This window comes from Molossus molossus, unplaced genomic scaffold, assembly GCF_014108415.1.
Source record: "Molossus molossus isolate mMolMol1 unplaced genomic scaffold, mMolMol1.p scaffold_m16_p_16, whole genome shotgun sequence".
NCBI lineage: Eukaryota > Metazoa > Chordata > Mammalia > Chiroptera > Molossidae > Molossus > Molossus molossus.
This window is the reverse complement of record NW_023425351.1, coordinates 61,789,925-61,816,017: the sequence shown is the minus strand read 5'-3', so window position 1 is coordinate 61,816,017 and position 26,093 is coordinate 61,789,925. Positions and strand designations below refer to the sequence as shown.

Here is a 26,093-nt window from a genome sequence, read left to right as displayed (position 1 = left end):
CGTCGATGTTTCTCTTTCTCTCTCTTCCTCTCTCTCCCTCCCACTCTATCTGAACAAAAAAATGGAAAAATGTCCTCAGGTGAGGATAAAAATAAATAAATAAATAAATAAATAAATAAAATCCTTCAAAAAAAAAAAAGAAAGCAAGCAAGAAAGAAAATGTTGGTGTTGGGACGATCAGAAAAGACTTCCCTAAAAATCTGCTTTGAGCTTACAATCGAATGATGAAAGGAAGAGAAAAAGAGGAAGAGGATGAGCAGGATCCCCTTGGAGAGCCCTAACAGAGGAAAAAGTGAGAGCAGATGCTGGTGGCAAGACAAGTGTGGTTTCTCTAAGCCCCGAGTGTAGCCCGTGGAGCTGGGCTGGGCACGGGGAGATTTTCCTGACAGTCTCCTGACCCAGTGCGGTTGCTCTGTGGTTTAAAGTCAAAGAAAGGCCAGGCCAGCCAGCGGAGTGTGCTTTGCAAATTCGAAAGCACTATGTTAATGCGAAGATTTGTGGGAGTTACTGGTTTCTTTTTTTTTAAAAGACTGTAACATTTGCCTCAAACTATTCTTAAAGTCTTAGTGCAGTGGAATCTTTTCATGGCGTGAAATTGGGGTTTATGGAGAAGCTTCCGATTCAGCATTGACAAAGCTGGAGACACAGTTGGTTTAACTCCTGGGATGAAGATGTGCTTCAGAGCATTAAATATGCAGCTCCTGGCTGCTCCTAAAGAAGACAATGTGCATTCATAGTTCGATTCATTGCAAATGTATGCTTCTTGGCTAAGAGGGGGCAGCTGTAGTAACCCAGGCTGACTCCCAGGCCGGAGAACAGAGGAGAATTTTCCCCCATGGAAGAGTGGAGGAAGAGGCGGGGAGAAACCTGCAAACTGGTGACTGATGGGATAGTAGCCGAAGGGTTCTGATGACAAATATAACACATTCCCGCATGGGAGTCTTGCTTACCTTTCTCTAGGTTTTGCTTCCTAATGAACACTGGACCACACCCTCTCTCCAAAGCAGGAGATGAAGATGAGGACACATCTCCTTCCTGATCAAAACAATTTTCTTTTATTCCTTGTAGGAAGATCACAATCTCTTTTCACTCAGACGTGTTTTCCGTGAGAATTTCTGCCAGCTACTCTGTTGGACACTGCAGATTTGAGGATAATGAGAAACCATTTTTTACTTCAGTCGCGTAGAAGAGACATACATCCGAATAGATACCAATCACAGTAATGCAAGGATATGGGGATGTACAAAGCTCTAGGAGAATCAGACAGAAACGGGTTAATATTCTCCCGGGGGGCATTATAACATGTTGTTAAAAGGGAGGGACATTTGGGCTAGCTCTTGAAGAGTAAGGGCTAAGGAGATGAAAACAAAGTTTCTAAGAAGAAACGGGGGAGTCAAATGCATTGAGGCTGGAAATGCATCATACAAAGCAAAGCAGATCCAATAGTTTGGGCCCAGATTATGAAGAAAGATGAACGCCATGTTCATGACACTATAAATGAAAGGCCAAATAATACCCCTGACTTGTTCATTAACATTATTTCCAGTTTATGCATTTTCTAGATTGACTAAATGTTTAACAGCCAAGGAGCCGTTGGTTCCTGCCACCAAGTGAGCCAGTTCATCAATCTGGAAAATCTTTTGTGACATTTCAGGAGGAAGGAAGGAACAAAGGGAGGGAGGGAGGAGGGAAAGGAGGAAAGAGGGAATGAACAAGGGAAGGGAGGGAGAAAGGGAAGAAAGAAGAGAGGAAGGAAGGAAGGAGGTAAGAGAGGAAGAAAAGGAGGAAGGGAGGGAAGGAGGAAGGAACAAAGGGAGGGAGGGAGGGAGGGAGGGAGGAAGGAAGGAAAGATGTAGGGAGGAAAAAAAAGGAGGGAGAGAAGAAAGGAGAAATGGGGAGGGAGATAAAGCAGAAGGGGACCCAGATATAAGAGATAAGAGATAAGCCATAACTGAAAGAAAAGAAGGAAGAGAAGAAAATAAAGAGGGAAATAAAATTTAAGGAATCATTTGGGTCCACTGCCAACAAGAGTTAGGAAAGCTGATTTCTTAAGATAAACTGAAGTAAAGCAAAATATGCTCCATATGTTGAAACCGTATACTTAGTTTGAGATAAACAAAAACATGTTTGGAGAATAGCTGCCATAATTAAAAAGAAATTAAAAGAAAGAAAGAAAAACCATCTGGGGGTAGATACATATTTAAACACACACACACACACACACACACACACACACACCCCACACACACACACACTACACAGTGATTCCAAAACTTGAAGTTTTCCTTGATTTAAGTAAACTTGCTTGTTGCAAAGGGCATTGCAATTGCCCAGAGCACCTCCACCTCGCGCTCCAGACTGGAACTTTCCAGGGCTACTCTGCATTGCTCAGACACCAGAAGACTTTTCCAAAGCCTGTCCTTTGCTCCTGCTTTCTCCTCTGCTGTGAATGTATGTCCTCCCTGTTCCCTCTAGACAACTCCAAATTACCCCTGAGCACCCAACTCAAATGTCACCTGCTCCCAGCCATGCGTCTGACGTGCAACATAGTTCATAAGAGCTTCTACATCTGTGGACTCTGTGTATCACTTTTCTGTGGCTGCCATAACAAAATATCAGAATCTGGGTGGCTGAGAACAATAGTGTATTGTTTGACAGTTCTGGAGGCTAGAAGTCTAAAATCGGGCAGGCAAAATCAGGGTTGCTTTCATCTGAGGCATTCTGAGAGAGGATCTGTTCCAAGCCTTCCTCCTAGCGTCTAATGATGCCTGGTAATTCTTGGTGTTCTTTAAACTGTAAATGCATCACTACGGTCTCTGCTTCCATCTTCACATGGTGCTCTCTCCGTGTCCGTGTCTTCACGTGGCCATCTTCTCACAAGGACAGCAGTCATGTTGGATTAGGGCCCCATCCTATTCCAGCAAGACCTCATGTTAACAAGTCTCATCTGCAACCACCTCTCTTCCAAATAAGGTCACTGTCTGAGGTAGTGGGGGACTAGACTTCAACATATCTTTTTGGGAACACAACGCAAAGCAACTTGTCTCTAATATATATCCAGTTTCACTAAAGGAGTCAAATGTATGCATGTCTATGTCCCCCATCTCCAAAGAAGTTGATGAGAAACTCCATTTCCAGGAATATATGAAAATATAAGGCTGAGTATTGTTAATTCATAGTTAATGTTTCCTAAATTGAGTTAAATATGGAAAATTATAGACAGGGTTTCTGATTAAAGCTAAAAGGAGGTTAGAGGTAGTTAAGTCTACATCTAAGGGGAAACACGGGGCATGTGGTGACCCTCACGTCACTACACTTCCCAGGTGGGGGTTCCTCTCCTGCCATGGGCCATGTGGCAGGAAGAAACCCTTGCTTGAATAACCCAATGAGATGAGCATCTGAGACTAGAAGACATGTTTGAATGCAGCTGTCTGTGTAGGTAGCTATATAGATAGTATCGATACTATCGCTTCTCTATTTGCCTCAGTTTATGCTCAAAAGATGAGAATTAAATGAGGAGTGATTTTAAAATTTAATGAAGCATTAGAATTCTTTTTTCAAATGAAATTTTGCCCAAAGCCCTGATGGAAACAGCAGATCTCTGTGAAGCTGCCAGGGATTGGGTGACGAGAGTGAGCCTGTCATCCCCAAGGACTCTCCACAGGAAGTGCTAACGAATTCTGGAAATATAGATTTATAACCCCTGGGCCAGATGAAAGTCCAGGTTTGGTATGTAGTCCTAGACATAGAGGGTCAACCATGAAAAGAAGAAGAAAGAGAAGAAGAAGGAAGAGGAAGAGAACAGGAAGAAGGGGGAGGAAGAGGAGAAGAAGAAGAAATGGAAAAGCTTATTAGATAATAAGAGACACTGGAGAGACAAATGGTAAGGAGGGACAAACATCTTGGGAAACACCTGCTAAGGCCATAGAATGGTATTTCAAAGTGGCCTCCCAATTTTATCTTTGTAGTCATATAGTCAATTCTAAATTTGGTTGGCCTTTTTTTTTTTTTAACAAGGTCATTGTTATTTTTAACCATACCATAACTATATAATCACACAGGTAGCATAGTCTGAAAGAGAGAGAGAATGTAGAGGACTTCATGCGAATTTCAACTAATGAATCACAGGAAGATGGATTTGTTGTACTCAAGTTAGTGGTATCCAAAACAACTTATAAATGTCCCTTATCTGTGTTTGCTTTGGCACTCATGAACTGGTCATATTTCCCAGGGCACATACTTTGTTGTAGGCTTCTGTGCCTTGGTGCATGCTGATCCTTCATTCTGATGTGCCCATCCCTACCTTCAACTCCTATTCTTCTTTCCAAATGTAACAGCAGCTTAACATTCTCCAGGGACCCTTCTCTGAACACTCAGGTCCAATTAACCACCCTTTCCTTCTGGTGCCTCTCTGCACCCTGGGCACCTTGAATGAATTGATACAGTTGTACTGTCACATCGACTTGTAAGCTATTAATTCAGTTGCTGTTTATTTTCAAATAATGGATTTTCTGGAGCAGTCTTATCTGTAATGTATTAACTCTCCAGTAATTATTCACTGTGTCTGGTACATAATAGGTATTGTTAAACGTTCGCTGAATGAATTAATTAAGGTACAGGAAAGTCTACATCAAACCATTTTAAAGTGTTCAGGTAATCTTGGAAAAATATCAAGATGAATGGAGGCATAATTTGAATGTCAGTATTCTATTTAATTTGTAAAGAGACATGAAATACTGCCATGAAATCTCCAGTGGCTTTATTTTTCTGACTCAACACAGTCATGACAAGGGAACAGAGAAAATTGACTTTTTTTTTTTTTTTTTTTCAAACCTCTCTTGGAAATTAGCCCATGAGCCAAATGTTTTCTTTTAATGGTATGTTTCTTCTCTCATACCACAACTAGTAAACATTTCAGATCACACATACACACAATATTTGTTTGTATTTACTATAATTCCCTATGCAACTCCAGATGCTTGGACCATTCAGGCATCTAATACATGTCTGACGAATTAAAGAATAAATGAAGGAGCCCTTGGATAAAATGAGCTAAGATTCTGACATCTATTAGCAAGCTGTTACCAGTTTTCATCCGCCTAATTTGAATGTAGGCCATCCATTTGAAGAGAGGGAATGGAAAAACATGACACATATAACTGATCTATTCAATGCCTTTGAATCAATACTTAAAATGCAATCTCTTATTAGACATTCAGTACACCGTGATGTGGAATACTCAGTTCTGACTCCAGGTTTGCCTCTGCATTGCTATGTGAGATTAACTTTTTTGGCTAAGTAGATTGAACTGGGTCCCACTGACAGTGATATATTCTGACTTTATGGAATATAGGCCAGATTTTGTTTAGGTCCAGTAAAGTCCAATATGTTTCTGGCATGATTATACATGAGGCTGGGTTATAATACTTGCATATCTCAGCCAGGCTTTTAATTTGGTATCATTGGTAGGCAGGCATCATCTCCAAGTTTTAATTTAAGGAAATAAAATTCTATCCTTTTGATTAATTTTCAGGAAAAGTTGTTGAAAAGAACTCATGCTTTGTGCCTCAAGCAATGCATCTCTGGTTTCATAGTCTCTCCCATTCTGTATTCAAAAGGTCTTCCATTAGGCGGAGACCTCCTTCTCAGAGAGGAGTTTCACTGAGCATCATTTGAAAGGAAAGCATGTCTCTTGAGGGTAGAAGTGGTAAGGGTCTCACAAGTAGCTTATCAAATGTTTCTTCCAACTATGTATCATAGTCCCCTGAGAATTCTGGCAAATTAAGCATTATTTAACTTCTTACACTCCTGCTCACTTTATAAATCATCTCACTGATCAATGTCAGGGTGACATGTCATGTCTGATATGAATTTATAACAGAAGGTTAAAACTCAAAGTGCCTTTGTCTGCATTCTTGATAGAGTCTCTCAAGTCTTGGATTGGTAGGTCAGATTATTTTCTGCTCATTTTTCAGATAGGAAAATTGATTCCCAGAACTTTCCAGATTTATGAAAGGATAGATAATGAAAAAGGATAGAATTGGGCCTTGAACCTAAGTGTTTGATTTCTAGTTCAAAGCTAACTGGTCACACCAGAGTGCTCTAATGGACATTCAAGAAACAGCTGTGCTCACTTACGCATATTTTTTTCTTCAATATATTTACTGAGTATCCATTATTTACAGATATAGTGATTGGTGTTGATATTATTAATGGTAATCAAGCAAAATCCCTTCCCTCCTTGAGCTTGGAGTAGAGGACATTAAGATATAGGCAATGGCAATACTTAGAAGAGCAAATAAACAAACACACATAATCACTCATTGGGAGAAGTCATCTTCACTTTTGCCACCATTAGGATAATCAAACAAAATAAAGATGAGCTCCATCTCTGGACTGTAGTCTGCTACTAGAAACTGTTTTCTTCTCATTTATTGACCAACCAGAGAACAATGTAGCACATTAGCTCTAAACTTACCAGACTGTCAAGTACAAACCAACCACATAGCATCAGGGCCTGAGAGTAAATCAGGGAATCAGGGTGATAGGTTGACTTTTCTGCCTGGAAACGTTCATTTCTATAGGACTTTTAATAACAAAAGAACAGGATACCTCTTGAGCACCAAAAGTAAGAAAATTTAGATGATCGCCCAGAAATGTACTGCATGAAATGACTCTTTTTAAAGACAGCTACTGATTTTATAAGTTGCAGTCATTCCTGCCTTTTCAGGGGGTTCCACACTTCTCCATGATTTCAAGCCACTTCATTTATTCCCTTGATAATTCTTAAACCAGTGCAGAAATAACTTGCAGTCATTGTAGGCAGGGGCATAAGGAAATGGCTCAGGCACTTCCTCCTAACAAGAAGAAACTATTTAAAAGAAGTGAGAGAAAGAACACACAAACGGAAGCCAGTTCTTAGTTTGAGTAGTTTAGTATTGCTATGCGTAGTGTTGTATTTCACTTACCTGGAGGTGAGTCCAATCGCGGGAAGGAGAGAGCTACTATTATTGAGGAAAGACCATTTCTGACTTTTATCAGAACTGGAATATGAAGCATAGAGGTATTAGCATTGCAATTAGCTAGCTAATATTATTAGTAGCACAGGATCAAAGGGAAACCCAGACATTACAAGCATGGGCATCTGGGCAGCTTCACCAGGAAGCTGCAATTTCACACTCCCCAGGGAACCACAGGTCCATTCCCTGCAGATCACTGGGGGAAGGGACAAGACAAAGAGTGAGATGGACACATGTGTAGTAAAATTGGGGTGGTGTAGGGAAAATACTTGCCTGTCAGTCTAACCTGAGAAAAGAGGTCATTGTCTAGAGGGGGTGGAGCCACTGCAAGTGGGTGAAATGTAAGAAGATTAAAATCCCCTGACAAAGGAGTTCTCTCTCTTGTTCCTCTGGCTTTGTTCCTGCTTCCTTGCACTCACCCATGCTTCCTCCAGAGCCCTGTGGCCCTAGAAGCCACATGGCCATGGACTGCAGCTGGGAACACAAGCTAAACTAGCCTGATGCTGGACTGCACTGTGCAAATATGGAGTGGAAACTCTGGACACTGGCTTTAATCCTAGCTATGCTGAAGACAAAATGGGACTTTGTCCTTGGTGGGACAGAGGGAGGTGGGGCATTGGAAACTCAGGAGTTTAATTCCACTCAAATAAATATCACTTATTCTCCTGTGCAAGTTTCAGAAAATTCCTTTTCTCATGACATCACAAGAAGCCCACTTCCACCAGCAGAAGGTGGGGACATGGAGAGCACCCCACTGATAACAGATTGAAGAATGTCAAAATGATATGCTGACTGAGAAGGATGCCTGATACCTGACTGTTAAAGAAGGGGTTTATCATCTAATTGAATGCAGTAAAGCTATCCCAGGAATCTCTGAGATTGATTGAGTTATTCATGTGGTTGATTCTCCAAATATAAATGTTTTTATGTTTCCAAATGGACGTGTTTGTCTTCCCTGGGCTTTTAAATAGTGTAACTCTACTGATATTCATCTACTTTCTTTCCTTCTGGGCCATAAAATAGCACATGCACTTCTAGGGTTTTTTATTGGATTTCCTAGGTCTGATTTTTTTTTTCACAATGATTTGGGCCATTTGTCCTGGACATAGCTTGGAACTTTGGGGACAGTGGATACAGTCTGAATGGCAGGAGTATATGTTTGGTAGACCATACAGTAGAACAGTGGAGGTTGAAGCTGACAAAGGTGGACTACAGCTTGCTGCAAAAGCTTATGTGGACATCAGAACCCGGTCAGTGTTTCGGCAGCAGACAGAAGAAAGTTGCAGGGAGCTTGCATGGTCATCCCTAATTGCCAGAATGGGTATCCACACACCTTCTCATGAAAATCCAGCCAAGCACTCGGATTGACTCATGCTTCAGTCTCTCAAAATTAGATAGGTCTACCATTGCCCACCACTTTTGGAGTGAGACCCTCTGATTACTATGTGAACTCAGCATGAAGCATTGTTTTTAAGAATTAGAGAAAGAAGACCTAAATATCACTCTTAAGATATTCTTCCTGTTCAAGAACAGGAGCAAATATCATTAACATATATAGTTAAGAAAAGAGCTGAAAGTTGAATTAAAATTGATGAAACATAGGACATATGAAGTACGCATCAATCTCTATCATTTTTATGTTACTTAAAAAAATGATGAGTGAAATGAAAACAAAAATGAATAGTATCAAATTAAGGATATTACAGGTATTGCCTAAATTCTTCTACTAGGTATTTATTTTTCATGCAATATGATATGTTTTATCTATTTTAAAAAATATCTCCAATGAGGGAAATGTCATAGAATAAATTTGTATTACACATTTTTTAAAAATCACTAATTGCATCCCTACTGTGTGCAAGTCATTACTTAAGCCTGTGGGGAAAAGTGAGCTAGAAAGTAATTTAAAATATGCCATCTACCTGGCATGAGAATGGAGGAAAAGCGGAAAATACCTCAGGGTATTGGCTTGATATTTAACAAAACATTCAAAAGTAAGTCTTTTAATCAATTACCAAACCACCTTAGTAAAAACATACTACTTCAAGAGACCATATTTATCATTTAATTGGAGTTTTTACCAGAACCTGTTTTTCCTTACGTCCTTTGTTTGCCAAATTCCTTTTGCATTACTTTTCAGAAGGCGGCAGCTCTCCCAAATGTGCCCAGAGGGTGAGGAAGAAAAACACCATTTCTACACCTTTAGTTTTTTATGTGTAACTTTTTAAATCTACCTTATTTTTTTAGAGCAGATATAGGGTCACAGAAAAATTGAATGGAATGTACAGTGTTGTCATGTACTCCGGACCCCACACGCCACAGCACACACCCCCTTTAACATTCCACACTGGGATGGTATACAGTCAATGGACCTACACATTATTATTACACCAAATCCATAGGTTACACTAGATACACTCTTGGTGTTGCACGTTCTCTGTTTGGACAAATGTATTTTGACATATATCTACCATTACAGTACATAGAGAATAGTTTCACTGTCCAAAAAGTCATGCTCTGTCTATACATCTCTTCATTTTCCCCTAACCCGCAGCAACCACTGATCTTTTTATTCTCTCCATACTTTTGCTTTTCCCAAAATGTCATATAGTTGGAATCATATAGTATATATCACCTTTTCAGATTGGCTTCTTTCACTTAGCAATATGCATTTAAATTTCCTCCATGTTTGTTCATGGCGTGAAAGCTCATTTCTTTTCATTGCTGAATAATATTCCATTGTCTGGATGGAACAGTCTAGTTACGCATTCACCTAGTGAAGGGCATCTTGATTGCTTCCATATTTTGACTATTGTGAATAAGGCTGCAACAAACATTTGCGCGTAGGTTTCTGTGTGGGCACAACTTTTCAACTCATTTGATTAAATGCTAGGGAGGGCAGTTGCTGGATAGCACGATTTAAGAGTTTGTTGAACTTTGTAAGAAAGTGCCAAACTATCTTCCAAAGTGGCTGTACCATTTTGCATTCCCACCAGAAGTGAATTAGGACCCCTGCTGCTCCACATCCTCTCCAGCATTTGGTGTTGTCAGTGTTCTGGATTGGGGCCATTCTAATAGGCATGTGGTATCCCATTATTGTTTTAATTTGCAATTCCTTGATGGTATATAATGTGAAGAATCTTTTGATGTGCTTATTTGCCATCTATATATCTTCTTTAGTGAAGTATCTCTTCAGATCTTTTGCCCATTTTAAAATCAGGTTATTCATTTTCTTATTGTTGAGTTTAGAGGAAATTTTATTGGAAGTTAATTAATGGCTCTTTCTGCCGGGCAAGAGACATAGGCAAGCTGGGAGATCTCAACATAAAAAAAAGATATTCCTGCGGTTATATGTAGGCCAGGCTCAAACTGGAGACGTAAACTGGATAATCACGGGTTCTTGATATCTGTAAACATGCTGATAAAGACAACTAGATATTTCTGGCATACAAAATTCAAAATTACAACCTCAGAGAATATATAAAAATCTCCAGATAAAGATTGTTTAAATTTTTTTTAAAAAACTCATAGAAAAAGATATCAGACTTATGGTTATCACAGGTATGTAGGGGCGGGATATGGGAGGGAAAATTGAAGGAAGGTGATCCTGAGATAGAAAATTCCAGTTATAAGATAAATAAATATTAAGAAGGTAATGTACCACATAACGACTAGTGTCACCACAGCTGGATGGTATATATAAAAGTTATTAAGAGACAAAAACTTAAGAGTTCTCATCATAAGAAAAAATTGTTTCCCTTTTTTGTCTTTCCCCCTCTATTGTATCTTTATGAGATGGCAGATGCTAACTAGACTTATTGCAGTAATCATTTCACCATATGTGTAGGTCAAAGCATTGTATTGTACAAATTAAACTTATACAGTGATGGATGTCAATTACCCCTCAATAAAACTGGGGGAAAAGTGATTTTTTTTTTTAAGTTTTAATATAATTTAAGACTCTTTCTGAACTAGACACTGAGGAATTCTTTGTGGATTAATCAGCAGCTCTTATGGTGTTCAAGTAAATAAACCAGGCAAATAAAACACCAAATAAATCATACTGATTTGGAAGATTGTTAAATTCATAAATCCTGTCAAATCCTTGCCTTAGAGACAAGAACGTAACACAAGCAGAACTCATATCTTGCTCAGCCCTCATAAGAAGTCGGGAGCACCCTGTATACTGTGCCAGCGAGACAGAGAGGGAAGATAAAGCCACCTGCACCCCAGACACAACAAAACCAAAGAAAACCCACACAATAAACAAACAGAAAACTATCATTCTATCAATCACTAATCCCCCGAACAAGCACAGACTTGAGCCTTTTCTCATAAATTTCTCTCTCCTTAATCTAAACATCTTGATCCCTGCAGATATGAAAACCGTGCAAAAAGAAGTGTTCCTTTTTTCTCCATGACAAGAAAATCAACAATCTGTTTAATCCTCCTAAGCTCTTTTTCCCCTTAAATTTTATGAGTATTACAATGTCTGTCATCTTCCATGTTACAGTCACAGAATTAAAACCAATATTTGAAAGTGGAAAAGTATAAACATATTATGGACCATTTAAAAAATGTCTGACACAGGGCCCCCATGTGCTCTGTTCATTTGACACAGGTTTCTTGAGTCCCTTCTGTGTACCAAGCTCTGGGGATGGATCTGTGAACAAAATTAAAGTGGCCAGAGCATGAGGAGATAAACACGAAGCGCGGTGGCATGTCACACCAGGTGGTTAGAGAACATCTCTTAGGTAAAGTGAGGACGTTGGACAAGCAGACAACTGGGAAGAAGATCTGTGTGCAGTAAATACCCCAATCCCCGAGGAGTTTGCGGTGGGGAAGGAACAGCAGGGAGGCCAGCAGAGCCAAACCAGAGGGAGCGCAGAGGAGCGGAGCTTGGGACGAGGCCAGAGAAGCAGGCCAGGGCCGATCACAGAGAGCGTTTCAGGCTATTGCCAAGATTTTAGATTTTCTTCAACTGTAATGGGAAACCAGTTGTACTCAATACATATTTGAACTTTATTGAAGCAATAACATCTGAGGGAGAAAAAAGTCTTAGTATTGCTATACGTTTTCAATGATCATCAAATGCAGGATTTTTCTATTTTGGCAATATTGACATTTTGACGTGCAGAAGTCAAGTCTTTGTTGGGGGGGGAGGGGTTGTCCTAGGCATTGCAGGCTATTTAGCAACATCTCTGACCTCTGTCCACTCCATACCAATAGCACACCTCCTCCGGTTGTAGAAACAAAACTGTCTTTAGACAGTGACAATTGTTCAATTGTCCTAGTTACAAACCACTGATGTAATTCAATCCATTTTGCAGGTGCAGTAGTTGTGAGGTTAAATCACTTACTCAAGGTCAACAAAACCAGTGCTTGCATTAAAGGTAGAACTAATAAAATGTGTGTAAACACACATGCACACGTTTTTACATACATATAAAACACTTAATCTTGTATTTTCAGCTGACTTGTGTGCCAACTTTATTCCCATTTATAGATAAATAACTTGACTCACAGTGGATGAAGTGGAGTCAACTTGTGATTTGAACTCAGATCTCAAAATCCCTGTCTACTTCAGCAATGCATTTATGTGAGATGACAATGACTTGAAGTAACCACAAGCCAGAAACTTCCTTGAGCTTTTTAGCAAAATGTCCCTCAACATCAGTTCATTAAATAGGGAGACAGGGACCCTTAGAATTTGCAAGTTAACATAAATTCTCATTTCCATTTTTTAAAATCTAAAAAATGGTATAAAATACCTTCCTCTTTGGAAGGCCATACACCTGGGCTGCTGTGTTTTGACCAGAGGTTTTTTTCAAAGGAGACTGTCAAAAACCACATCAAAAGGAAGTTTTGAGTCTCTGGTGTCTTTTATAAAAGGAACTTATTCTTCTTGTTTCTAATTCACCAAATATTTTATTACTTCAACTCCCAATAGATCTTTGGGTAGATCTGGTAGAAGGCTTTAAAACCCAAACAATTTGTGAGCTGGGAGCTTAGAGTTTATCAGACTCTTATTTTCTCCATCTCTTCCTGAGAGAATGTGTTGAGAGAGCTGAGGAAAACATCTCTGTCCATGGGGCAGTATTGAACCCTGACAGAGGCCTTTCTAAGTAATGAAGAGAGCTGGCATTGGGAGCGGAGGGCAGAATGAGTAGGAGAATGGCATTAAGATAGTAAGAAAGAAAGCTAGACAGAAACTGTAAGGTGCCCCATTCACATCACCTCAGATTTACTTCTAAACACAGGAAGCTGCTTACTACGTGCCCCTGTGACTCGAGCTGCTTTTCACTGCTACACCGTACTTGACCCATTCACAAAACCAGCCAGGAGTGTCCGAGGTTTTATCCAATGATGAGAGGGCGATTAGTCGACTCATGTCCCAGCTTGCTGAGCCCTTGGCAACCTCTAACGTATATTCTACACATTCTTCCAAAGTGTCCTAACAGGGTTGAATTCCAGTTGTCTGCAATGATAAATGACTACATAGCTCATCTTTTTTGTGACATTTTCCCCTTCCTATTTACTCCCATATTCCCCGCCATGTGTTTCCTAGGATTACTTGCCACATAAACTGTATACACTGTTATCTTTGCCTCGGGATCTTTTGGTGAAATCAAAGTTAAGATAGGAAGTTACTCCTTGCATCACTGCTAAGTTAAAAGCCATGTTGTAAGGCTTAATTTACCGTTGTGTGTGTTTGCTTTTTATTTTGTGTGTGTGTGTGTTTTAAAAAAACAAGCCTAGAAGTTTCATTCTTTGTGCCAGCACAATCTCTGGTCCTTCTTCCTTGATTATCTCTCTCCATTTTTATCCAGTCGGAGGCATCACATTTTAGAATCCAATCCGAGCCTCCACCACCTACTCTGCTCGACTTTCCCTGCCCTTCACAGGTAGTTTACTCTTCCTTCTTTCCCTTGCTTACTGAGCTTAATTTGCCTAAAAGAGAGAAAGCAAGCACATCTGCACATAAACAAAGCCAAAGGTTGAATAGAATTATGAAAAAAAGAATTTCTAGCATAATTGGAAAGCGTTCTTTCTTGTGTTGAGTGTTACTCTGGGAAAATACTTGATCCTTCTAACTTCGAAGCGAGGCCAAGGAAAATGGATAACTTACCTTTTTTTTGTGTTCTCTCTTGCTCTTTACCCTATGTTTCCTGGATATTTTCTTTTTAATTTTTTTATCTTTTTTATTGATTTTAGAGAGGAAGGGAGAGGGAGAGAGAGATAGAAACATCAATAAAGAGAACATTAATTGGCTACCTCCTGCATGCCCCCCACTGGGGATTTAGCCCACAACCTGGGCATGTGCCCTGACTGGGAATCGAACCCGTGACCTCTTGGTGCATGGGTCGACGCTCAACCACTGAGCCACACCAGCTTAGCCTGGATATTTTCTTATTCAAATCATTACTCTTGTACTAGTCACATTTTTAACACTGCTTTGACTAAATTTCATGATGATTTGTGAATTCCTCGATAGAAAACACATCACAAAGATAAGATCGAATGCATAGATATATCTCTATCCATATCTGTATCTATAGATCTATAGATATCTATATATCTACATATCTATCTATAGTATATCTATATCTATATCTACACACAAACAGGAAATGAAGGAAAATAAGAGTACACAATGCCTACTCAAAATTGATTGTAAATTTGACTTAATGTTTGTTTAAAAACATTTTCTGGCAGATAGAAAATAAATTTATACTATATTTCTAATATAGTTAACTCCTGTTTGTGAGTGTTGAAAATGTGTTCTTTATGGAGTTCCCATCTATCATTCTCCCAAACCCCCAGCAAGCTATTATTATCAGATGAGCTTGCTGGCAGGCAAAGTTAAGGCATTAGCATCCTATGTCATATCCCGGCTAGAGCAAGTAGGGACAAAACCTTCTAACTGTAGTTGTCAGATTTAAGAATAGCATTCATGCATAATCTTATAACCTGAAATTATAAGTAAGTAAAAACTGGAGTAGTATCTTGGAGACCAGGTGAATGGATGAAATTTGACTTTTCTATGGTGCCTCATTTAAGACCAAAATGTGGAGTGAGTGGATGAATGGGCAGACATGGCATCAGCCCAACAAGCTGTGTAGTAACTCATACAAGGCTGAGTTTTGTAGGCTGACATGCTCTTTGTGGTGTATCCTCTGTTAAAAGTGGCCCAAGCCCAGCCAGTGTGGCTCAGTGGTTGAGTGTCGACCCATGAACCAAGAGGTCACCGGTTTGATTCCCAATCAGGGCACATGCCCAGGATGTGGGCCCGATCCCCAGTAGGGGGCATGCAGGAGGCGGCCAATCGATGTTCTCTCTCATTGATGTTTCTATCACTCTCTCCCTCTCCCTTCTTCTCTCTCTCTTCAAAAAAAGCAATAAAAATAAAAAATATAAAAAGTAGCCTGATAGAAGGGTTAAGTGTGAGTTCACAGGGAGCTGTATGCACGGGCCAACAAAGGATCCAGCACAAAATTGGATGTGACTTCTGCTGTGGCTCCTGTTATATCTGTGCACAAGTAGAGCTTCCCTCCAACATAGCTCGCACAAGGAAAGGGGTTTGCCTACACTTGAGAAGGACAGGCTGAAGTAGTTGTGCTTTGGAGGTAAACACCATCCCGGGGCCAGGTGGAAGAGAAATTCCTGAGAAAGCAGGAAGCAAAGTCCACATATACCTGGATTCTTGTGGGACAGAGAAGTGGGGCAGCCTCCGTGTTCCCTGGGTCATGAACATGAGCTGTTCAACATGGGCTGCTTACCTACCCTCTCCACTCAGCAGAGGCTCGATGTGAATGCTGAAACCGGTCAGCAGGTCAACCCTTACTCACTTCCCCAGGAGGGGCGCAATGCATTCTAATGGTCATTTCAACTTAGCTCCTCCCTGGGCTACACAAAAACTAGCCTGGCAGGAGGAAGTGAAGAGAATAAATAAAGTGACTAGCTTTCTTTTCCTGCAGCACGGAGTTGCCCTTCCTCCTGGAGAAACCGATGTTCCCCATACTGGAAAAATCCAATACATAAATATCTAAGCACCCAGAGGACTTGAGACTGATTTGGTTCACAAAATGATTCCTAGAAGGTTCCCATTACATAACCAACAGACAAATAGCCAGATAAGTTTATTGGACACTTATAAGTAAGGCAAGGGGCATTTGATAAGCTTTTTCTACATATCAAAAATGACGTACAAAATAAAATGTGACTAGATCATATAGGCATATTAAATAATCTATTTACGATTCAACTTTCCAACTGACTAGAATTTTTTTGTATATGGCTTCCTTTAGCCTGGATTTTTATGGAGAATTTTTTAAAACATTATTTGTGAAGGAGAAAACCTGGAAAAAGAATCACTAGAGCCTGGTGTTTGCAATTCTGTTTAATTTTAAACACGCATTCAGAATAGCATTACTAAGTTTTGGATTTTTTTCTTCTTTTCCTGTTCTCATGACTGATTTATCCATTAGGCGAATTGCCAATCTATGCATTTCAAATCCAATTCTTGCATTTCTGAAACAGCATTTCGAACCTGTTTCTCTGCTGTGGTGCACATGATGGATATATTGGTCACGCCCCATGACCTTGTCTTCTAACACCGGCCTGCTATCTCCCATGTAGAGAGGCCTCTACCTCCATCCCCTGTTGGACAGACAACCTTGAGTCCAGGCTTGCTGAGGCTTACTTCCAAATTGATCCTACTGGGACATTGCATTTGAGAGCAAAGTGTTCTTATTTTTGAGAATAAGAGCGTAGTGGCCAAGAAAGTGGACACATCTCCTCTCCAGGGAATATCTTCACCTGGGGAAGGTACACTCACTCCATCTTTAAAGCAGTTGTTCCAATGTCAGTGTAATAACACAGTAAACATACTACTTAAATTATCTTTCCCTGGTACTCTCTTTTCTTCCAGTCTTCCTTTTTTTCTTCTGTTGGTATACTAGCATTTATTTATTATGTTCATCTTTTTCCCACCTCCACTAAAATGCTAGTTTCCGCAAGGGCGGGGACTCTCGGTCTCTTTACTCCCTTGCTGTTTTCTTGGCAGCAGAAGACCGTGTAACTCAACAGATGGAATTACACGAGGGAGGCCTGCCACGGTTCCTGTTGTGCACTTGGAAAAAAATAACAGTGGGGCTCAGAAAGGACAAGGAGCGAGTCGTGGGGTATGGCTAACGAAAGCAGAGCAGTTCCGAAGCCTCCGTCTCTCTGACCCCAAGCACAGACCTTACTCATCATGCTCTATTGTTTTACAAGTGATTTTCCGACTGTGATCATTCTACTGCCGGATGAGTATTTAGTTTGCTTTGAAAGAAGATCCATTCTTTGGGCTTTTGATTCTACAGCTCTTCCTTATTAGTGTCTGAACTGGCAAAGCAGAGGTCTACTAGGTTCATATATTGTACAAAGAAAACCTGTTAATTTTTTGTTGTTGTTTTGTTTTATTATTATTGTATTTATTTTTGCAATTGTTATTCATTTATTTTTGTTACAAATGTTTCTCCTTTTCTACCCCTAGGCACTCTCTTCCCGAATACCCCTCGCCCTAGCATTGTTGTCTATGTCCATTGGTTATACATATGCATGTAAGTTCTTTGAAAACCTGATAATTTTTGTTGGTTTGTTTTAATCTTAGGTTCACAAAGTGCAAGACAATCTAGCCAAATATATTTGGCATTATTTGGAAACCCCTGCATAATCCATAGGGAATCTGAATACAAATGTTCCAGTTATTTTACATGGGGTTTCAATAATATTTAATGACTAGAGAGTCCACAGGGCATTTTCAAAAATAAATAATGGTGAGTTGGGCTGAGTTAAGAGAGGAACAGTTGCGACCGCTCCCGCACTATGCTCAATCTCTGCTCGCTGTGTCATAAAGCTATGTCAATGCTTCAAAGGGAGGGCAAGTTGTTTTATAAACATCATAAATATAAAAATATTTAAAACAGAAATTCTCAAAGTTCTAAATCTGTGGAACGCATCATTATGCCATCTAACCCAGTGGGGAAATTATTTTGCTTGGAAAAGAGTTATCCACTAAAAATAATCCCATAAATTTGAATCTTCTCGCAAACTAGTCTCAACCTGGATTGACAAGATGCCAGCCACTTAAAGATGAAGCGGTTCTTTCTCTATAATTATTGCTCCGTTTCTGAACACACATCTCTGAACCACAAGGTTCATCTGTCCTGTGGCAACTAAAGGGCCCTTTGCAGACCCAGGAACTTTCATAAAGACATCATTTTTGTTTGTTTCATTTCACAGGGTAACACACACTTTCAGACTACTGTTTCTGCTTGTTATTGTAGCTCTAAATTTTCAGTGTCTCTTAGTAACTGCAACTTGTTAGATCCAAAGTAAAATAAAGAAATTAAGATAAAAAATTTTAAATTCAAATTGGAATGTGCAAACATACTCATAGTACATATGACAACTTTTCAAGTCCGTAGTCTTTGGTGGACTGATGTTTAATCAATCTAAACGTCAAATATAAATTTTGAAAATGACTTGAAGAACCATGTTCTCCAAGAAACTATGTTAAGATTTGAGGGCAGTGTGTATTTTGTGTGTTTTTTAATTTTGAAAACTCTGAGATCTTCGGTTACAAATAGTTTAACAATTCAGCCTTTACCATGGCATAGGTGGTGCGGTAGAAGGAGAAGGCTGAAATATAAAACAGACCCGTCTGCATCACAGCTCTCTCCTGACTAAGCTTCAAAATAGAGATTAATTATAGTTTCCAAGGATTATTGTAACTTTGTGGATAATTATAGATAATTGATTTTTTTTCTGAAGTATAGAAAGTTATGAGGTATTGTTTAAAAACACAGGCATTTAAGCCCTGTCCAGTTTGGCTCAGTGGTCAGAGCGTCAGCCTGTGGACCAAAGGGTCACAGGTTTGATTCCCAGTCAGGGGCATGTACCTGGGTTGCAGGTTCGATTCCCAACCCCAGTCAAGGCAGCTGGTGGATCACATCGTGTTTCTCTCTCCCTCCCTTCCACTCTGTCTAACAATCAGTGGGGAAATATCCTCAGGTGAGGATTAACAAAAACAATAAATAAATAAAAATAAAAACATGAGTTAAAATTTTAGAGTTTTAGGATGAGAAGTGATGCTGTGATATTATTTTTTCTAAAAAATATATACAATTGCAGTTGATATGAAGTCTGTTAGAGAGCTCAATCACTTCACATTTAATGGGTATGGAAATACATTGCCTATATACGTTTGCTATTGCGAAATAGTCATATCACAGACCAATTACCTAGTGTGTTTTAATTGTTATATGATTCATTGTCTTCCTAAATTATTTTATAGTTTTACCATTTTGTATTTATAGTTGCTAGTGCTGACGTTTACAGGAAAATGCTCTACTTATCAGTGAAGTGGTCATAATTTAGGAGAGAAAAGCAAGGAGGATGGTTTTGATCTGATATATTCAATCTCTGATAACAGAGTAGCTATAACCAAGTACCACTAGAATCTGGGCATTTTTCTCCAAAATTCAGCATCAAGTAAGACAACATACTTATCAGGCTTACAGTAAAAGTTAACATTTTTCATATATATTTATATTTCCATTTAAAACTCAAAAATGTATCAATAAGTTGGTTTATATAGAAATCAATTAAGTGATGAATGTATTGCTTGATTGGCTGATTAACTCAGATGCATAAAGTTGCTGCTTAGACCTCTGACCATAATAAAAATATATATTATATAGTTTTATATAATCTTCTCTGTAGAAGATCATAGCAAAGATTAAAGGCAGAGGAACATTCTTCTCCAGGCAATAAAAATGATGGAAACATTCAAATCTTCTTCAACTACGCTGCGTCAAACTGTTATTGAGCATCTGTTAAGTAGAATAAAAGAGATCAATGGAGTTCACAATAGTCACCCCCTAATCCAAGGTTGTGCTTTCCCTGGTTTCAGTTACTCTTGGTCAAATGCAGTTTGAAAATAGTAAATGGAAGATTTCAGAAATAAACCATTCATAACTTTTTGGTCACATGCAATTCTGAGCAGTGTGATAAAATCTCACACCTTCCACTCTGCCCCTCCCAGGACATGAATCATTCCTTTGTCCTTTGAATCCACCCCGGGTCTGCTACCCACACAATAGGCGCTTAGTAGCACCTCTCCATTATCAGATCCACTGTCCGGGGATCAAGTGCCTGTGTTCAAATGTCCCCATTTTACTGAATGATGGCCCCAAAGTGCAAGGATAATGATGCTGACAACTTGGATATGCCATGGAAAAGCCAAAAAGTGCTTTCTTTAAGAGAAAAGGTAAGTATGTGTAAATAAAAATAAAAACAAAACCATAGAATATATAGGGTTCGGAATATCTGCGGTTTCAGCCATCCACTGGGGGTCTTGGAACGTATCCTCTGTGGAGAAGAGGGGACTACTTACTGTACTATGAAGTTATAGGGAACCTTTAAAACTAAGTCGTGTATATACTGCTTTTAAAATTCTGTGTTTTTAAAAAAAATATGATTTAGGATGGAAGAGGAAGCATTGAAATCTAAGACTGTTTTTTCCTAATTGAGGTTCTCTTTAAATTGAGGACCAGCAAGTTGCTATTAGTTCCCACTGTGGTTCACTGTGAATAATCTTTGTAGTTAAATCTCACAGATTGACAAAGTTTAGGCAACTGAGATATATGATCCAGCTCTCCCAGCCTTATCTTACATTTGGATCTGTTCACCTTTTCAAAGTCACTCATTATGAGATTGACAAAGAGCCCAGTCCTCTCAAATTCCCAGTGTTTACTATAAACACAGGAAGTTCAGAATTCGCAGAATTAAGCCTAACTCCGAGCCTGTCTTCAGTGGGATGAATTCTGCAGTTTCACAAAGAAAAATACTTGAAAGAACATGTACACTGATGACTCTTCTACTGATTCAAGCTCCATTAATTTAGGATCTTGAAATCATTCAGACATTTGGTGGGAAATATATCTTTTTATCTACCTGTGAAAAAAAAATCCTGATAAGCAAACCAATCGTGCAAATGAGAGTTTTAGAGATCTGAGGTGCAAGAACAGACTCACTGTTTTTAAGTCCCTGTCTGGGTTCTGTATTGTTAATTGGTATATTGTTATTTCAAGATAATTGTCAACACAAGCTAAGTGGTTATTATCTGTGAGTAATCTGAAAGACAAAACAATACAACTAGATATTGTTCCATACCTATACTCTAATTATCTTGTATAACACCATTCATTAAATCTTAGTCAAAATCCCACAAATGAAAGCTTGAGAGGCTAACAGGTAGGCTAGTTTCTGGGGAAGATCTTCCCCTTGACTATCACGAGCCTTTAAATATAGCTGTTTGTTTGGCTTGCCTTTGGTCTGAACTTCGTGGCTGACATTGAGGGAGAGGTTATAAAGACTTTCTCTGAAAGAGAAACAGACATACAAGTGTGAAGAGCTACTTGTGTGCTTCTGTATTTATTCATTCAGAATCCTCCAGCAAACACGTGAGGTATGCTTGCTTATCTCCACTAAATAGTTGAATAAATTGAGACTCTAAAATGTTAAGCAAATAAATATCGGAAGGTTGAGGAAGTGGTGAAACTCATCTATGAATTCCTCTGAGCTCTTTGAGATGCAAGTGTTTATACTCCATCATATTGCATCAAATTGCCACTCACCTATTAAGAGCTGCAAGGGGATGACCCTTCATACAAACCTTCAGCACAACAGTTACCACATGTTTTCAGAGTGACTTCTGACATTTCCTGCACTAAAATGCAGCTTCCTTATATACAGCAGTCCTTGTCACTTTTCAAGTTGGTATCAGAGAACCTAGCACACATCTTGGTCCCTAGTGTGACTCAATAAATTTCAATTAAATTAATATATTCAGAACAAGAAGAACTAATCCAAAAGCTAATTCTCAGTTTTTTGGAGAGTGATCTGGTACAGGAAAAGGGGTTACATTAGCAATGCTTCTTCAAATGAAAAAGCACCTCTCTACACAGTATTTTAATGCTGCTGATATTACTTGAATTAAACAGAAGATGACCTGTGAGTTCCATACAGTGCTTGGTAGGCAAAATTCCAGAAATGACCCCCAAGATTCAATGCCTAAATCCCTGGAAACCATAAATATCATGAGATAACTTTCTGGTTTTTATGTTATGTTAAGTGGCAGAGTTCCCCTTAAGATAAGGAGATTGTCTGGTGGGCACAATCTAATCATGTGAACCACGATAGAAGCAGAGAGCAATTCAAAACTTGAGAAGAACTTGACTCATTGTTGTTGGTGTGAAGATGGAGAGAGCCATCTGAAAAGGGGTGTGAGTGGCCTTAAAAAACTGAGAAGGCCCGGTTGAAGTGGCTCAGTGGTTGAGCAGAAACCCATGCAGCAAGAGGTCGCTGGGTTCGATTCTCAATCAGGGCACATGCTCAGGTTGTGGGCCAAATCCCCAGTAGGGGGCATGCAGGAGGCAGCCAATCACTGTTTTCTCTCAATGATGTTTCTCTCTCTCTCTCCTTCTCCCTTTAAAAAATCAGTAAAAAAAAAAAAAAAAAAGCTGAGGGGGTCCCTAGCTGACAGCCAGTAAGTAAACAGGGAGCTCAGTCCCTGTAAGGAACCAAATTCTGCCAACAACAGAAATGACCTGGGAAGAAGACCCCAAACTCCAGATGACAATGCAGTCAGCTAACATCTTGACTTCAACCTTGATCTCAAGCAGAGACCTTACAGGATAGTGAGCTAGTAAATGAGTGTTGTTTTAACCCACTAAGTTTGTGATCATTTGTTATACAACAGTAAAGAACTGATCTACAGGACAATTAACTTTTTATAAGAACTAATACTAAAATAAACAATATTGACTATTCTCTTTAATGAAATTGTAATGAAACCTTTAAAATGAAAAGTAAATCCAGAGAAAAATTTCCATCTTTTCCAAGGGTTCATCAGGAAAGACGCTCATTATCCAACTATACATTTCCATTGTGCAGATATAGTTGCTTTCCATCACATGACAATGGATGTGTGCTCTGAACATGTAATGTATTCTGTGGGCTTCCGATAGGCATCCATATTAAAGAGGCAAAATCCTTTTTGGGGTGTGTGTGTATTTCAATGATCTTTGGAAGAAACTAAGGCCTTTTTTGTGGCCTTATTCAACTTCTCCCAAAACTTGCCTCAGACCCTGTCACACTGAGAAAATATATGTGACTTTCTTTTGTTTTTTCATGTGTTTTGAGTTTAATAACATATGCTGTTTATCTTCAGTTCCTATAGAGAGTTCCTTTTTGTCTTGTAAACAGTTGCAAAGATTTACCTAGCTAGTGCTGTGTGGGTTTTCTCTTTCTCTACCCTCCCGCCCTCCTCGGAAAGTCTGAATAGTTCTAAGGATTAGCAGCAGCTTAACTTCAGTCATGAGTTGTGATAGATAAATACAGTTATTGTTCCAGTTTGGCTCTTCAGGACAGTGTGAAATTAACCAGTTGCCTTATTCTTTCCTCACAGTCAACATCTTAATAGTCACTCCTATTTGTGTTTCATTGACTTGTCAGAAAGTCCCAGTAAATGAACCCTCAATATGAAATGAGGTCCAGAGATCAAGCTATTTTTCTTCCAAGTAAGTTGGATACTTCTGGAAAGGAGAATCGACTTCTTTCTCTTAAGGGCCTAATACATAACAGACACTGAACTAGTCAAATAACATATGCTATATTTTGTGGTTATGAATATTCCCATTTTTCAGATCAAGGCACTGATACTCAGAGAGATGGAAAGACTTGCCCAAAGCCTATAGATATTAAGTGGAGGGTCTCTGGGGAGTTTAATCCAAGGTGATTCCACATTCCCGGCACTTAGGTCAGCGCTAGGCCTCCCAGTCGCCACAGGACTGTGTACGTGTTGTTTTCCAGGTAATACTCGGGCCTTGACTCTGATGCTTTGGAGTCCACTGCAGGAGAGCATGATGGTTCTCTTGATCTCAACAACAACTATGTTAACAATGAAACTGTGAATTCATCTGATCACTTTTACATTTTTATTTATTTATTTATTTTTTAGTCCTCACCCGAGGACATTTTTTTGATATTTTGTTCAGATAGAGTGGGAGGGAGAGAGAGAGAGAGAAACATCGACGTGAAAGGGACACATCGAGTGGTCGCCACCCACAAATTGCAACCGAGGAACATGCCCTTAGCGGGAACCGAGCCTGGGTCTCTCCGGACCGCAGGCCGACGCTCTAACCGCTGAGCCAAACTGGCCAGGGCCACTTTTACATTTTTAACCTAAGACTCTTCTTGGAAAGAATGTGTTCTGTCGGCCCCTCTCACTATAGATATGATTTATTCAATTAGCCATTTTTGTTTAAATGTCTTAATGTTAAATAAAAATTTAGTTCCTTATTCACACTAACTACTTCTCAAGGGTTGAATAGCCACATGTGGCGAGTGGATGCCACACTGGGTGGTGCAGGTTTATTGAACATTGCCATCACTGTGATAAATCCGACTGGACAGCACTACTACAGAGTCAGAGTAGCACCAGTTAAGCACTTGACTATGTGCTGGATATGCACTGGAAACTTTTAATTTTAAATATTTAAAATAAGTATGTAAAATAGGTCTCATTGAGCCTAAGTTCTATAGTATCTCAAAGTTTATAGTTCCTTTATGCTTCTAAAACCATAAAAATATGGTTTTGTTTGTTTTTCAGCATGTTTCTAGCAGGGCCTACCCGTTTCTATTATACCAGGACATGGGGAAGAACTCTGGATTTCTCCATTCCCAGACGCAGCATCCTTACAGGATTTAATCACATACCCTCTTCACAACCAACACAAATGGTCCTCCTCATTTAAATGTCCTTCTTAAAATCAATTTATCAAGTACTCACTGAATGTCTAAATGTTTTAGGCACTGGACTAGGGATGGTTGAAATACAAAGATGAATTCGATAATAGCCAACTTCACCGTTACTCCTAGTTAACTCCTAATTACCCTTTGGATCTCAGTCTAAACACCATTTCTGGGAAGCCATTCCTGCTTCTCTAGAAATTAAGTTAGTGCCCTTGCTCTATACCCATGGCGACTCAAACTTGTCTCATCGTAAACTTGTCCATCTTTACTATCAATTTTAATTTAATCATTTGCCTTTGCCCCTGCTTAACCAGTGGGCACCACAAGGGCAGGAGCTCTGTGTGCCATGTTCGTCATTGGTTTCTAACTCGTAGGACAACGCTTGAGCGGTTGTTATTTGTTTTGAGAACGTAGGCATGAGTCAGCATTTTTTTTGACTTACTATATTATGTGTCCTATCTACTATTATATCATCTGTAACACTAGCTTAAAAAATTTACTTTAGTTGCCTTGAAAAAAATAGTATGTCTTAGTTATATCTTCTAATGTAAAGGAAATATACTAGAGAAGCATTTTTCTAGAAAATATACAGCAGCAAGAAATAGCATGCTAAAAAGGGCATCGGAAGCAAGAGACCTGATTTACAATTCTCTGCTGCCAGATCTGCTAGGTGAACTTCATCCCATCAATAGATCTTTGTTCTCTAGGTCCCTCTCCGAAGAAGGTGTAAGTAGGTCTACCTGACAGAATTTCCAAAAGAACTAAATTAAATAACTCAGGATTCATGTCAAATGCTGGTAGAATGCCCAACAAATGTCAGTGTCCTACCTGTTTTCATCTACTCAGGAATCAGCCCAGTAGAAAATAATTGTGGTGTTGTTGCTGTTTGTTTTGTTTTGTATTTTCCTCTTCCTCTTCGGTTTCTTCTAGAGAGCCTTTTCTTTCTCTTTTCTTTTTTACTTTCCCCTTTTTGTGTGTACCTTAATATCTGACCTTCCTCTTCGATTTCATCTGCCCCCCTCACCCCCCATAGCATCCTCTCTTTATCTGGCTCAGTTGATGACACACAGAGTATAATTGAGCATTGACCTCTGGCACAAATAAGCATCTGTCTTGCACATTGAGGATATTGTGTTGCCTGTAATCCCTCCCAGCTCATGACTTTAAATTACTTTTGAAATTTCTGTGTAATTTCAGGTTGGTAGGTTAAAA

At 39.3% G+C, this 26,093-nt stretch overlaps 1 pseudogene; it reads left to right on the top strand.

The window, feature by feature from the left end:
* The window catches only part of LOC118631476, a 50,836-nt pseudogene extending 42,236 nt beyond the window's left edge, over positions 1-8,600 (top strand).
* The last annotated feature ends 17,493 nt before the right edge of the window (positions 8,601-26,093 follow it).